The following is a 14,124-nucleotide window of genomic DNA, read 5'->3' as shown; positions in this document are numbered from 1 at the left end:
GGTTGCTTGAAGGGGTATTTGACGAGGAGATTTACACAGTGTTCTTAATAATCTTTTTTATTTATTTATAGAATGTTATCATTCCAAACGTTCAGTGCTGCCATCCCCGAGGAAAGATGCTTTCTATTTGAGGACCACCAGCTCTGCATGTTGATTTGAAGAGAGATAAAAGAGCATCTGGCCACCATAGTACAGGCGGCACATCCCCTCCCTCTTCATTATGCAGCGGGCTGATGCAGCTTTTGCTTTTTCTCCTATTTACACAAATAAAGACAACGATTTGGGAGATATGTCATGCTGGCATTAAACACCATCCAGCTTGCTGGGTTGAAATGTACACGTTCCATTAACAACAATTATATTGTATAATTAAGGCTTTGGTCCCCAAAGTGTGACTCGCGAGCGTTCTCAAATACTGATGGGCTTATCGAAGACATGTTAAAATTAATATGCCCCTCCCATCATCCCCTCCAACTCCCCAACCCTTGTCTCCCACTCCAAAGCAACACCAGGACTCCTATGAGAGACTTGGTCTCCACTGCATGTAATATTCAAGTGCCCCTTGATGTCATGCCTGCTGGGGATGAGGTTAATAAGAAAACAGAAATGCTTTGAAAGGGGAGAAACCAGCAAGAAGAATTATTTGCATATTCCTGAGTATTTTGGGGGGAGCACCCGTATATGGAGCCCACATTGTAGAACTGGATGCAGGTAGAAGATTTGGAACATGCCCTCCAGAATAAGGCTCTCCATGTAACCTCACTAGTATGCTGACTTCCATTGTTCCTCAGTTCAGATTTAGGTAGAAATTTCCTAGGGTGCATGCAAGCGTGGCTCACCGACAGGTGTAAACAAGATGGAGAAAGGGCTAATGAAGTTCAAACCCTTGCTCCTGGGAGCTTCTCTTGACACCTCCTTCTCTCTCATGCACATCTCTCTCTTCCAGCAGCTGGAGAGAGCTTTGACCTGTGTCTCATCAGTGAATGCTGCTGGTGGTAACAATAATAAATTTCTAAGGGCAATTAACAAAGTGACAGGGTTTATAAATTATAGATTATGACAACACTCCCTGCTATGAGTTTTTTTTTTTCTCCTCTTTGATGGCCACCTGGCTATCAGTAATGGTCTCACCAGTCAAATCCTATGTTTCTACCTGAGGCCAAGACTAAAGTAAAAGAAAACATTGAAAAATCAGCTCTCATTTTGGCCAGGAGAAAAACCATTGGTCCAAGTGACTCAGGACTGAAACAAATCAGATGTAGGGGAGGGGGCAGAAGGTTCTATGAAGCACACCTGAGGCAGCTGCACCAGCCTGGTTAGGAGAGTCAGAGAAGAGCCGTTTCCTCTAGTTCTCTTTGGTAGGAATCTGTGAGCCCAGAAATCATACGAAATAGAACAAAGTTAATCTTCATAACTTCATAAGAATGCATATTCTGAAAAAAAATTGGGGCTGGGAAATATTGGGATGGATCATTGTTCCATTGTTCCTGGATAGGTAGTGGGTGGGTGCCTGGAAGCATTACTTTGCTGAAGGGTCAAAAACAAGTAGATTTTCCTTCCAAAACTGTATGATTTGGGAGGTGTGATTCCCAGGTAGGCCTACAAATAACACAAGGTTCTGTGTTTAGTTATTTTTGAGTGTTCCTGGGAGAAAAATGGCTCAGGATAGAAAAGGAAAGTATGTTGAGAAGTTGGGTGGATTTCCTTAAAATCTGAATGCATGAGAATGTTGTGGAGATAAAGATATTAAGAGGGTTTCAGCGGATGTAAACAAACACATAGCAATTCTAAGGTACATAGAGCGTGATGGGTTATATTGGGGTAACTGTGGCAGAAGCTGTGGATTACTTATCTCAAAGCTACCGTCCCTTTCCTAGTAGAAATGAATTTGTTTAGAAATTGGATTTATAGGAGGAAAAAGAAGCTCCCTGTAAATGTTATCTATCATGTGACAACTGCATGAAAGTCTCAAGGAAATATTCCCCCTGAAATATATAAAGAGAAACACAGGAAGATGCCTTACTTTTTGGATGTCATGCCTGCAGGTACTGTTAGGGATTGCTGGAGTCAACTTGCCAATATAAAGGAGGGCTGTATCTACTCGGCAGAGCAAGACTGGTGGAAAGCGACAAAGCATCCAGCTCTCAGGAACTGGCCAACTCTAGACTTCTTAATACATCAGGTAACACACTTTTCTCATTGTGGAAGCCTCATTTCATTGGGTTTTCTGTTACTTGTAGCTGACAGCATCAGGACTGCAACAATCACTATTTCAGCAGTGCGTCACAAGGATGTTTTCTTTGAACAATCAGCAGAACCAGAAAACAGGCACTGATAAAGTGATTTTGTCAAAAAACTGCTAAATCAAGGTCTTTAAAATCCCCATTAGTCCTAACATGCCATGGTCTAATCTCTGGATCTTTCTGACATGCAGGAAATTACAACATTAATACCACCAAAAGTCTACGAAAAATTTGGGCTAAACTCTTGAACCAATTAGGGGCCCTGTGAGTGAAATGTTCTATGTGTGCAATTTATACATTGTTGAAATTTGTATTTGTATTTTTTTGCTTTACAAAGCAGAGAATGAAATAGATTGGGATCTCTGCTTAAGCAAACCAATAACTACAATCGACAAGAGGAACCGTAAGTTGTTTCCAATTGATGATTTTGAATTATCTCATTCTGTTGAAGAATATTCAACCCAATGTTACATTGAGCCAAGCAGTGAGAATATGCCAGGTGCCATAAAAGTGAAGTGGATAATGTGATTTTTGGTTAATAATCATAAATAAGTAGGGTTTTGCTGGAGAGATTTAAGCTATACTTTGTAATGTAGGAATGTATTTTATAATATACTTGGTGGTCAATGTCTTCTTTAATGTACTTTAATATTGACAACTTTGTTAAGGGAGAACATACAATGCAGTCTATGTGTGTATATACAAACAGAGTTGACTTTTCTATTAAAATTTAGGGAAGGCTAATCAGATACATATTTAGTTACAGATATATGTGTCACAAGTAACAAGCAATTATAATTACAGGGGGAACCTTATTCCCAGATTTTCCATTTCCATTTCTATTTCAATTTCAAACATTCTGTTCTACTGGGAGAACACTGTGCATTGATTTTTGGCTTGGGAAATGTGATCTGCCAGAGGATGGAAGTGAGAACAGGGTAGAGTCCATACACAATGTGCATGGATTCTATCCTGTAGCAAATACTGAAGCCATGTGTAGAAAGGAGGAGAGAGTGAGGGCCAGATATAGGGGCACAGGGCTAGAGCTCTTGGTCAGGAACCCAGAGAGACCTGTGTTGAGAGCCATCCATGGGCTGTGTGGGGATAGTGGCATACTTCAGCCTAATCAATAGGAGAATCTGGTGTCTTGGGACTTCCAGTGGACATTTCCTCTGGTTGATTGCCCAGACACATTGTGAGCCCTGTTCAAGCTCTGCCAAAGGTCCCACCCAGCACTGCAGATGGGGTGACCTGATACAACCACCCAGCCGCACAGCCTCTCTAAGATGAGTGTGACTTGCCAAGATGCCAATCAACCTGCTGACCATAAGACATCAGGAGGCAAGATTCCACCCTTGAAACCTTACCCCTGCCTTTGATGTCCCTGCTTGAATAAATCAGGGGAGCCATTTTCTAATTGTCTAGCTCCACCTCCTGGGTGGGCTGGATCTATCAGGGGCTCCAACATTTTGAAACTATCTTTCTGACTTTGTCTTTTGTTCTTCACTAATTATTCTAGATTTTAATTTCTCAGGAGGCTTATCCCTCTGAGCAGGCAATTCACTGGTGAGCTGTTGGTCACCCCACAATAGACGTACCCTTGGGCTTCTCCACAACACAACAAGGCCATTTGCTCTCAAGGGGTGCTGTCAATGTGTAGAAGTTGACCCTGCCACTCACCCCCCCCCCAAAGTAGAAAGTGATATAGCTGAAGCAGTTAACTTGAAGTATAGCTCCAAGAATTGTGTTGGAATAGGTTCCCACCTCCTTTTTGGAAGGGGAGGTTGGAAAGAGGTGAGACATTTCATATGGAGAAAGTGACAGTTCATGTTAAGGAGGGACACCCAGAGAAAGAATGGGTTTTAGAAGACCTAGGTTTGAATGCAGGTCTGGTACTCATTGTGTGTTATGACTTATAGATATGAGATGTCTTCTCAAAACTCATGTGTGAGACAATGCAAGAAAGTTTAGAAGTGAAATGATGATTGGGTTTTGAGAGCCTTAACCTAATTAGTGCATTAATCCCCTGCTCTGGATTAACTGGATGGTAACTGCAGGCAGGGTGTGGCTGGAGGTGATGGATCACTGTGAGTGTGCCTTTGGGGTTTGTATTTTGTCCTTTGTCTCTTTCTGCTTCCTTTTGTGAGATGCTTTCCTCCACCACATTCTTCCGCCATAATATTCTGCCTCATATAGGGACCCAGATTAATGGAGCTGACTGTCTACGGACTGAGACCTTTGAAACTGTGAGCCCCAAATAAACTTTTCATCCTCTAAAATTGTTGTTTGGTTACAGTAGTGGGGAAAAAAAGACTAAAACATTGTGTGACCTTGAGATTTAACACTATTGAAATCTTCCTGATGCCCTTATAGAATTGTGGTTATCAGAGTTGGAGTGGTAGCTCATGTGGAGAACCCAACACAGTGTTTTGTAGTCAGTATCCAGTAACTACCGGAAGAGAAATCAAGGCAATGGTTCAAGGAACATGCTCCCTGGTAATCTCAAAGTGGTTTGAAAACTGTGCCTTAAAGGAGACCTAAAGAATGAGGAAAAGCTTAGTTCTGATAAATGCAATCTGAAAACTACTGGATAATAGAATGAATGACAGGAGCACACAGCAAATCCAAGAATCTAACTGCCATGCTGACAGGTGAAGCTTTTACTTCTCTGTGTGCTCTGAATTAGGAATTTTCATTGATTAAGTTCTTAATAACATGGCTTTTTGAAGCCACATTTAGGATTTAGTAACAGCATTATTAAAGAGTTAGTATCCTTTTCCCTTTGCCATCTTGGGGTGGGCCATGAATCTTACATTGAAAATCTCTCAAATAAAAAGCCTTTTAGATGAGAAATTGGAGACCATTCCAGGCAAGTCTATCAAGTTTGTTACAAGCAGCAATGTAGAAACCAAGCAGTGCCTCTACCCTTTCTGCAATTTTCTCTTTGTGGAAGCTTTGTGGAATTTTGTTTTTCTGTATGATTATTTCCTTGCCACTGACAAAGTTCATGCATTTAAAAAGTTTCTCTCTCTCCCTCCTTTTTTTTCTGTGACATCACTAAAGTTATTTTGGGGGTTCTTTTTCTCTCATGGAACCCTAAAGAATGGAGAATTGAAAGGTACAGTGTTAGCACTCAAATAATACTGTAGCAGTGAAGACAAACCTCTTGTTCCAATAGCTGACAAGATCAATCCATTACTCATGACTGAAGGTGAAACTGACTCCAAGGCATCAATGAGACTCAGTCTGGGCCAAAGGAGATAGACAGATAGAATTCCATCCACCCATAAGAGGCTGATGGTTGAACCCATAAGGACCTGTGTTTGAATGCAGAAATGGGAACACTCCAGCTATCCCTGAGATGCCTATCTTAGAGGAAAAGCAAGTGCGGCTCATCAGAATTTGGCCACTAACCCAGTCTTGGGACTCACAGAGCTGTCTATTTGGAAGTTATGCCTACTACCACCTGATCTTACTCATTGCTTAAATGACATCTAACTTCTGAATTTGGACCACTTATTTTCAAATTTCCAAGGGGCAGTAAATAGTAATGGGGAAAAAAGTCTTCAAGAATAAATTTTATATAGATAAACAATGAGTATAAGGTCACAGAAGTCAATGAACACAATTATATTTTGCAATAACCCCCACCCCAACTGCTAATTGTACTTTTTGCTGCTCAACAAACTGAACAAAACAATTGGTCAACTTGTCCTACTGTAACTTTCAGTGATACCTTCCACAGCTTGGTTGTTGGTTGTAGGTTTCAGGTGCTCCATGGCAAAGACATGCCACCCAGAGGTGCCAGAGTCACTTCTCCTGGAGTCACTCCTGTCCTTAAGGTTCTTGGCATGTTTAATCTGGGTTAAGAACCATCAGGGTCTTTCATTTGATGGTAGGAGCTGGTGGGGGTGCACGTAGGCTCAGGCACAACTAGCCAAACAGAGGGAGAAATAGGCCAAGAATCTTTTGTCGACCAGACTCTTGCCTGTTGCCTGAGCTATTGTCAATTCTGGTTGTCTATGAAGGCAGCTACTCCGTTAGTAATAAATGCTGGAAACCTATTAATGACATTAATTCTAATGTCATTTTAAAGACTGTTGATCCATTTCCTGTCTTCAGACTCTCACTGAAATATCTGCTTTTCTTGGGTCTTGAGCCTTTCAGCTTTTAGAGTGTGGCCAACAACATTAGCTCTTTTGGATCTCTACAACACAGGTGTTGGGATTTATCAGTCTTTATATTTGCATGAGCCAATTCCTTGTAATAAATTTCTGTGAATACAGGTGAAAAAAAATAATTTTGATCCATTAGAAAGGAATGATTATGATACTTTTAATTGTTTGTTTCTATATGTGTTATAATAATTATTCCAGTGTGTCCAGCAATTCTTGATTACTGCTTGATGTGTCTGAAGAAAATATTAGTGTTGTAAGGATTTAGAGCAAACTTCTCATTTTATTCTTTTATAAGGAAGTTAAGGTTCAGTGACTATCTGAGGTCACTATTAATTTATTCTTTTGGTAAATATTTATGGGACCTCACCCATGTTCTAAACATTGTGCTAGGGGTTACAGATACAAGGAGAAGGAGAATGGATGAGGCCCAATCTGCTATCAAGGTTCTCACACTGTGGGAGGGAGCGAGATGCAGCATCAAATAATGACAATTGACTGTGGAATGTTAACAGCAGAGACAGGTACAAGGTAGGACAAGGTTTGCTTGGAGGACGGCTTGTGATTTCTGGGAGGAGAGAGTGGACAACACTTTAGTGCTATTCAGTCTTTATAATTTAAAGAGCTTCATCAATGCTTGGTGATTTATGCTCTTCTCAAATGCTGCTACTTTCAAGCAATTATTAATCATCATTAATCTGCTTGCCAAAGTTCAAAAATAATTTTATATCAATACATGCTTTTTAGTTCCCAATGTATTCACACACAATTTCTCATCAAAATCCAGTAACCATACGAGGTAGACAGAAGAGGCTTGATTACCATTATCCCCATTTTTCCGATCAGAAAAGCTAAAGATAGGTCCTAAGTCATAGAGTTAATTCATTGGCAGATTGAAAGATGTGAGTCTAGACCTTTCTGACTGTGTGGAACATGAGTGTTCTTCTATATTATAATACATGCTATATTTTCAGCATGAGAAGCCTCTTGGTCTCATTTTAGAGCTGGTGGGGGGAGGTGTCTTAGCAAAAGTGTCAGGTTACCTCATTTCACACCTGGGCTTAATATATGGACTGGGTTGGAGACTCTGAATCTTTGAAAATTCAAAAATTGACAATCCTGCTGCCACTGTCTACAGTATTTAGATAGCTTCTCCGTTGCCTGTGGACATCTTGAGCTTACTTATGAAGGAGACAAGTGATACATTCACTCAAGTACTCACTCACTCATTAACTCCATAAAAACATTGAGACAAGTAGATGTCATGGCTACCAGAAAAAAACGGTGTTGATCCTTTTGAGAAAATTAAACTTGACTTGGAAATCTCAGACTTACCTCATACAGCCAAGGTTAATGAACTATGTATTAAAATAAAACTCCCAAATCTTAGAATGTTCGATTGAGTATTTAGCTGTTATGTAGCTAGAGAGCGAAGCTTAAATGACAATTTTTATCAATAATTTTTAAAGTAACCTTTCTCAACACTGTCACCTAAGATTTTGCTGAATAAATGCTTCAGGCTTTGCTTCAAAAGATGTTTTGGCTACTTGTATATCCCTAGTATATCAGTCTTTCCCAAAATCAACTTTAGAGGTTTCAAACCATGGTGGGGGTCTTAGTAAAAGTGTCAGTTCACCTCTAGTAATTCTGGTAATATTTTTCTTCTTTATGAATTCATTCATATGAAAAGCTTATAATTTATAAAATCAGTTCTTAATAGAATATTTATGAATATATTTAACACTGCATTTATCAAGGAGTATTTAATAAAATGAATGAAGATAAGAAGAATTGGAACCATTTTTAAAATGAGCAAGAGAAATTCTTGCAAAAAATAGGTTTTCTCTAACTAGCCAACTCCTTTGATACATTTACAATGTGATTCATTTGCCAAAAATACTAAAGTATGGAAATGTTCCAGGAACATATACTATATGTCAAATAAACTATTATGTGTTATAGTGATGAGGAATTTATGTTAAAGAATGGCCTGATGAAGAGGATTTATATTCTCATGTAAGGAGGCCTATACTTTGATATTTTGTTTATCCCAAGATCATCAGCTTCCAGGAAAAAAAAAAAGTATTGTGGATTAAAAATGACTACAAATTCCTTGCCTTCAATTCCATGGAAAAGTGGAGGCTATTTCTTCTCCTGTTACATCTAAGATGGCCTTATGGTTGGTTTTGACCACTAGAATGAAACAGAAGTCACTCTATAATGACTGAAAGTCTGAAACTGGGGCCTCAAGAGATCTGTAGCTTCTACTTTCACCATTTGGCACATGTCATCTTGGAAGCCAGCATCCACGTATGAAGTATTATTGCCCTGAGACTAGCATGCTGTGAAGAATCCCAGGTCAACCAAGTATGTGTGGGGGGGGTGGTGGGTGGGGGGTGGTAGAGGTGGAAGAGAGAAAGAGATCAGTCACCAAGGAATACAAGGTACTAGGCAGGCCCATGAGATGAGGCCTTCTTAGAACTCCTATTCCAGTTGACCATGAGCTCAATACCACCGAGTAACTATCCCAGTCAGTGCCACATGGGACAGGACTATTCAATCTATCCCCATCTGAACTCTTGACTCAAAATTGTGAATGAGTGAAATAATTATTTTTTAAACTCCTGCATTTCAGGGTAGTTTATTATGGAGCAATAGGTAATCAAAACAATTAGCTTGTACCACCCACTGTCTTCAGACCAAGTTTACTGATAAAGAGAATCAGGGCAGAGAAAATGTTCACAGGTCTCTCTCTCTTTCAGGCTTCTTTTCATTTGATCTGGATCTGATCTTCTTTGTCCAGTCTGAAGAATTCATTGTCCTCCACCTGTTTCCTCTTGAACACAGTTTTTCCATTGTTAGAAGATGATTTTGTCAGTTCTTATGTTTACTCAAGTTTTACATCAAATTACAGCTGGCTTGCATCAGGCAGTGGGCCACCAGAAGACCCTCAAGAGGGCCATTTGATAGAAGTGTTCTGAGCCCCTGTGACACAAAGCACTGTGCCAAGCACTGGGAATGTGAGAGCCTACATGCAAATATGACATGGTTTCTGCCCTGGAAAAGCTTATAATTTATTAGGGGGAGTAAAGTCATATTTAAATAATAACTAAATAATTCAATCTAAGTATATCGTGATGGTCTGGGACACAGGAGTGATTGATTCTGGCTTGGTGGAAGATTTTATAGGGAGAGTGACTTTAGGTCTTGGTGTGGGAGGAGTGGATAGGAGCTTAGCAGGAAGGCAGGCTTATCAAAGTCATTCTAATCAAAAGGATTAGTGTCTTGGCTTACTCTGTGCTCTATAACAGATAACCTGACACTGGGTAATTTTAAAGAACAGGAATTTATTTCTTACGGTCTTAGAGGTTGGGAAGTTCCATTGCTAAGATAACTACATTAATCTATTCTTGAGGTCAGAGCCCTCGTGACTTAATCACCTCTTCAAGATCCCACTTATCAACATTGTGGCATTGGAAATGAAGTTTCCAACACATTAACCTAAGGGGACACATTCAGACCCTAGGAAGCGGAATGAATGGAAGTCTCTGATGAGCTTGGCGGTCTGCAAGGTGTGAAGCTTGGGCACATGAGAAGAATTTGGGCAGATGAGAATGGAAAGAACTTGGCCTATGCAGGTCTTTGGATGCTTACTTCTTAGCAAAAGAGTTAGAGAGTTATTCTTTTCAAGTTGGTGAGCCATGGATGGTTGAGGGAAAGGCCACATCTATGTTCATACACCATTGCTTGTGGATCTTCTTTCTCCTCCCATCATGTGTACTGGGGTCCTTTACTCATAATTCGTATAATGTTGAAGTTCATACAGTTTTTTTCATATAATGTTGTGTGAAAGGAAAAAATAGGTGGACAATTTAACATCAAATTCTTCTCAGACCTTAGAGAAAAGTAACTTTGGACAGACTCTTTTCCTGATCCCAGAAAAGAGAATAGGGACAAAGCATTCAGAAGAAAAGATTTTCTTGTAGGAGAAAAACCTGTAGTTTCTCTGAACCTGTGTCATGGATGTCAGGGACAATGACATTTGATAACAAATTCAGCATTGCTTCTTGACAAGTCTCCCTTTGAGTGTGAGTTTACCTGGATGGGATCCTCTGAGGTTGTAGTAAGATATTTTTGTTGAAAATTTTGAAGTATGAACATTGAGAAGGAGATTGTTTCCTTTGGCTGTTTTTTTGGGGGCGAGAGGTGCTTAGAATGAGAAAACAAGGTTAATGCTTGGTGCTCTGTCTTCTCAAGCTCTTCACCTCAGGTATCCATTCACACATTTACGGAGGGCCTACTGTGTGCCAAGAATGAGGGGTGCACTCCTGGCCATTGAAGAGTAAATAATGCAAGAGAGGAGAAAGACTGGGGAGCATCCAGGGAAGGATCGAGAGTGTGGCCTTTTCAACAGGTAAGGCTAATTATCCTTTTGTGATATTTATTTTGAGTCTTCATATCAAGTTTGGTTTAGCTTTGTGAAAGTGACTTGTGAAGGTTTTTCTAAAAACTATTTTTATGCCATGAAATATTTTGTATAAACATAGGAATTACCTCTTTCTTGACTATGTGAGCACAGCTGGTGGGAATACTTGAGGATCTGGTCGTCTTCTTGGAAATGATTTATTGACAACCTCCCTTTTCTCTCTTATTCCTTTCATGGTTATTGGCTTAGTTAGATTTTTCTACTTCGACTCCAGGGAATTTTGATAATTCATATTTTCTTGAAAATCAGCCATTTCATGAAGTTGTCATAATATTCTGTTATAATTGATCTTGTCTGTATCTGTTACAGCCTGTCTCACTCTATTTAATCTGCTTTAAGATCTTTTTTCTTCAATGGATTAGTGACATGATTTTTAATTTTATTTACTTTGACCCCCTTTTGAATTTTTGGACTTATTCTTATTTAATTTTTGTTTTCATAATATATACATTTCCTTTCTGCTCTTCAGCATTTTATCCTTGTTGAAAATGTCTAGTCTTTGGCATTCCTTCTTGTTTGTTAAGGAAAACACGTCAGTGGCTTCACACAACACTTCTTTATGTCTAATATAGGTGTTTCTGATCTGTAGTGACTTTCTTCCAAGATTGAGGGACTTTTGATCTCTATTTTATACTTCTGTCATTCCCTGAGGACTTGATGTTGTTTGCACCCTCCTGATGGATGGGGATGAGAGTGAAATAATCACTGCTTTCTTTAAATCCTGGGCCTGGAAGCAGCACAGGCTTTTCTCACTTTCTATTGGCTGGATTCAGTCACATGATTATACCTCCCTGCAAAGGAGGTTGGATAATGTAGTGTAGAAGTGTGCCCTGCAAGAAACAGAAATGAAGGTTGAATAAACATCAGTTTCTCCCACATTCTCAAATAACCGTTTTTATCTTATTGCCTATTTTTTTCTGATATTGTCATATCTGTATGAGTTTTTTTGGAAAGTTTGTCCATAATCTCATTTTCTGTCCTTCTATTTTAACTTTTTCATTACCTACAATTTCATATGTGTGTCTTCTAAAAAAATGTATATAATTTATATTATATATATGTTTAAATATATCTCTGCATAAAAATAAATTCTATATATTTATATTATATTTATAATATATAATTTAAATATATATATTAAAATTTCCCAAACTGGTCACATTAATGTTTTAATTGGCAAGTTTTGCCCCTATGAATTTATTGTGGACATTTAAATACTTGGACTTTTTATCTAACATCTTATTTTTGTCTTTCTACTTTTATTGTGCTTTTCCTACTTCTTGGACTTTTAATAATTGATTTAAAAGTTTTCCTACCCACTGCAGTGACTTGTATACCTATTAGTTTTATTCTGCTAATTATAACTCTTGAAATTTAACTATACCTATATAGCTTAAGATGTCTAAATGTCTTAAATGTTGAGAAACTTTTCTCAGAAAAACATTAGGACCTTAGAATACTTTAATTCCAGTCATCTCTCCTTTTGGAATACTGTTGATCAATAGCAGTGAAAACCTTTGTTAAGTGTGACACTCCAAGGCTGCCTTGCCACTTATTCCCACAACTGGAAGGTTTTGTAGGTTCAAAATGTACTGTCTCTTCTTCCTTTGATGCCACACTGCTTTTGGAGGAAGGGGTGTCGTAGGTCAGTTTCCAGCACATTCTTTCATCTGTGCCCTGCTGTATCTTGCAGAAAATTCTGTGAATGGCTTCTTTTCCACATTCAGATCCTGATGCAGGTTTTCTCTTATGTTCATATCCCTTTTATTATGATACTCACATGGAAACATTAGGGAAGAGCCCAGGTCCATTCTACATGCTCTATCCCAGTAGACCCATGACATAGAGCAGCATACTTCAATAATGGATCACATAAATAATATTCCTTTTTAAAATCTTGGTAAAACTGAGTAAGCTCACCAAAATATTTTTTTTCAAATCTTTCAAAATCACTATGAAATAAAAAAAATGGACCAAAGAGTTGAGTTGTTATACTCTTCCATTTTAGTACATAGTGCAGGGTTAGATAAAGAATATGTGACAATGGAATGTATTCAATGGCATTCTGTCATAAGGACACTATATTGCTTCACATATCTGAAACCTGTTAGAAAGTGTCTGCATTTCATGACATCAAAAGCTACAGTCTTTGAAACAGTTAGTGCTTAATGTTCATAGCATAACAATGCAACATAGTTCAGAGGGCATTGTGGCAACTCAGTCTGAACAAGAATAGGGGATTTTGGAAAACCAGGCTTTAGGGAGACTTGATATTTTAAGGTTTAATTTTAATAGAATGTTAAAGTTCAAACTCTTTCACTTTAAACCAATAAAACTTGAAATTAGTGATGGGGTCACTATGGTTTTATGGAGAAGCTAATCTATTAAAAAACTTGGCACTGAGTGCAAAGACTCTACCATTTTTTGACCAAAGCATAGAAGGCTCCAAAAGAGACAGAACATGGAGGGGCTTGGATATATCCTCTTCCTCTTCTTGATAGGTGGTGATCAGAGAACTGTGTTAATAACCCCTTTAAACACCATCTCCAAGTCTCATGGTGTGAGAATTGAGCATTCTACGTACATGAATTTATAGCACCTATCTTCTTAGCCATACTTGACCTCTGTGAACAGGAGGTGGGAGTCAGTTTCTCTTACATTTGACCAATCAAATCTTTATCATCCCTAAGACCGTGCGGTGCTTAGTTCCCACTAAGCATGTGTGTTTGGACTATAATGTTAAACATCAGGATATTTCACCTGAATATTTTTAAATGATGTAGGATTCACAAGGAACCACAAATTTAAAATGCATCGATGTGTGATAGGCTACAGGGTATAATCCATCATGATCTTTATGTCCAGCTGGATTCCATGAGCCCAAATTCACCAGTTTTCCATCTACCATAACATTGGCAGAATCCCTATCAAAGACAGAAGGCATATATTCCTCAAGAAGTACACAAATGTGCAACTGAACAGGAGGCATGTTTTATCGACAGTTCTGTTTTCTACCACCACTCATGGAATGGCCTGTGTTTGGGCCATGTGCTGGGTGGTCATGTCCATGCCTGGGCATGCATGGCATAAGAAGCTGACTCAAGGTGCTGGGGTACTGTCCAGGCCACCTTAACACTAAGCACAACCCAAGGCAGAAAGAAAAATCCCATCTTAATGCGGATTCCTAAAGGCCAAGACAACTTTCTAGTCTAAAAGAAAC

General features: G+C 38.9%; 1 long non-coding RNA gene across 1 annotated transcript in view; it reads left to right on the top strand.

The window, feature by feature from the left end:
• The first annotated feature begins 1,545 nt into the window (after window positions 1-1,545).
• LOC120886223 (uncharacterized) overlaps window positions 1,546-14,124 on the top strand; it is a 29,995-nt gene continuing 17,416 nt past the window's right edge. The window contains exons 1-2 of the long non-coding RNA XR_005729025.2: window positions 1,546-2,182; window positions 10,676-10,832. This is a non-coding gene — a long non-coding RNA (uncharacterized LOC120886223). The remainder of the gene's footprint in view (window positions 2,183-10,675; window positions 10,833-14,124) is intronic.

Source organism: Ictidomys tridecemlineatus, chromosome 13 (assembly GCF_052094955.1).
Source record: "Ictidomys tridecemlineatus isolate mIctTri1 chromosome 13, mIctTri1.hap1, whole genome shotgun sequence".
Lineage (NCBI taxonomy): Eukaryota > Metazoa > Chordata > Mammalia > Rodentia > Sciuridae > Ictidomys > Ictidomys tridecemlineatus.
Note: the sequence above shows the minus strand (reverse complement) of the source record. Positions and strands in the feature narration are given on the sequence as shown.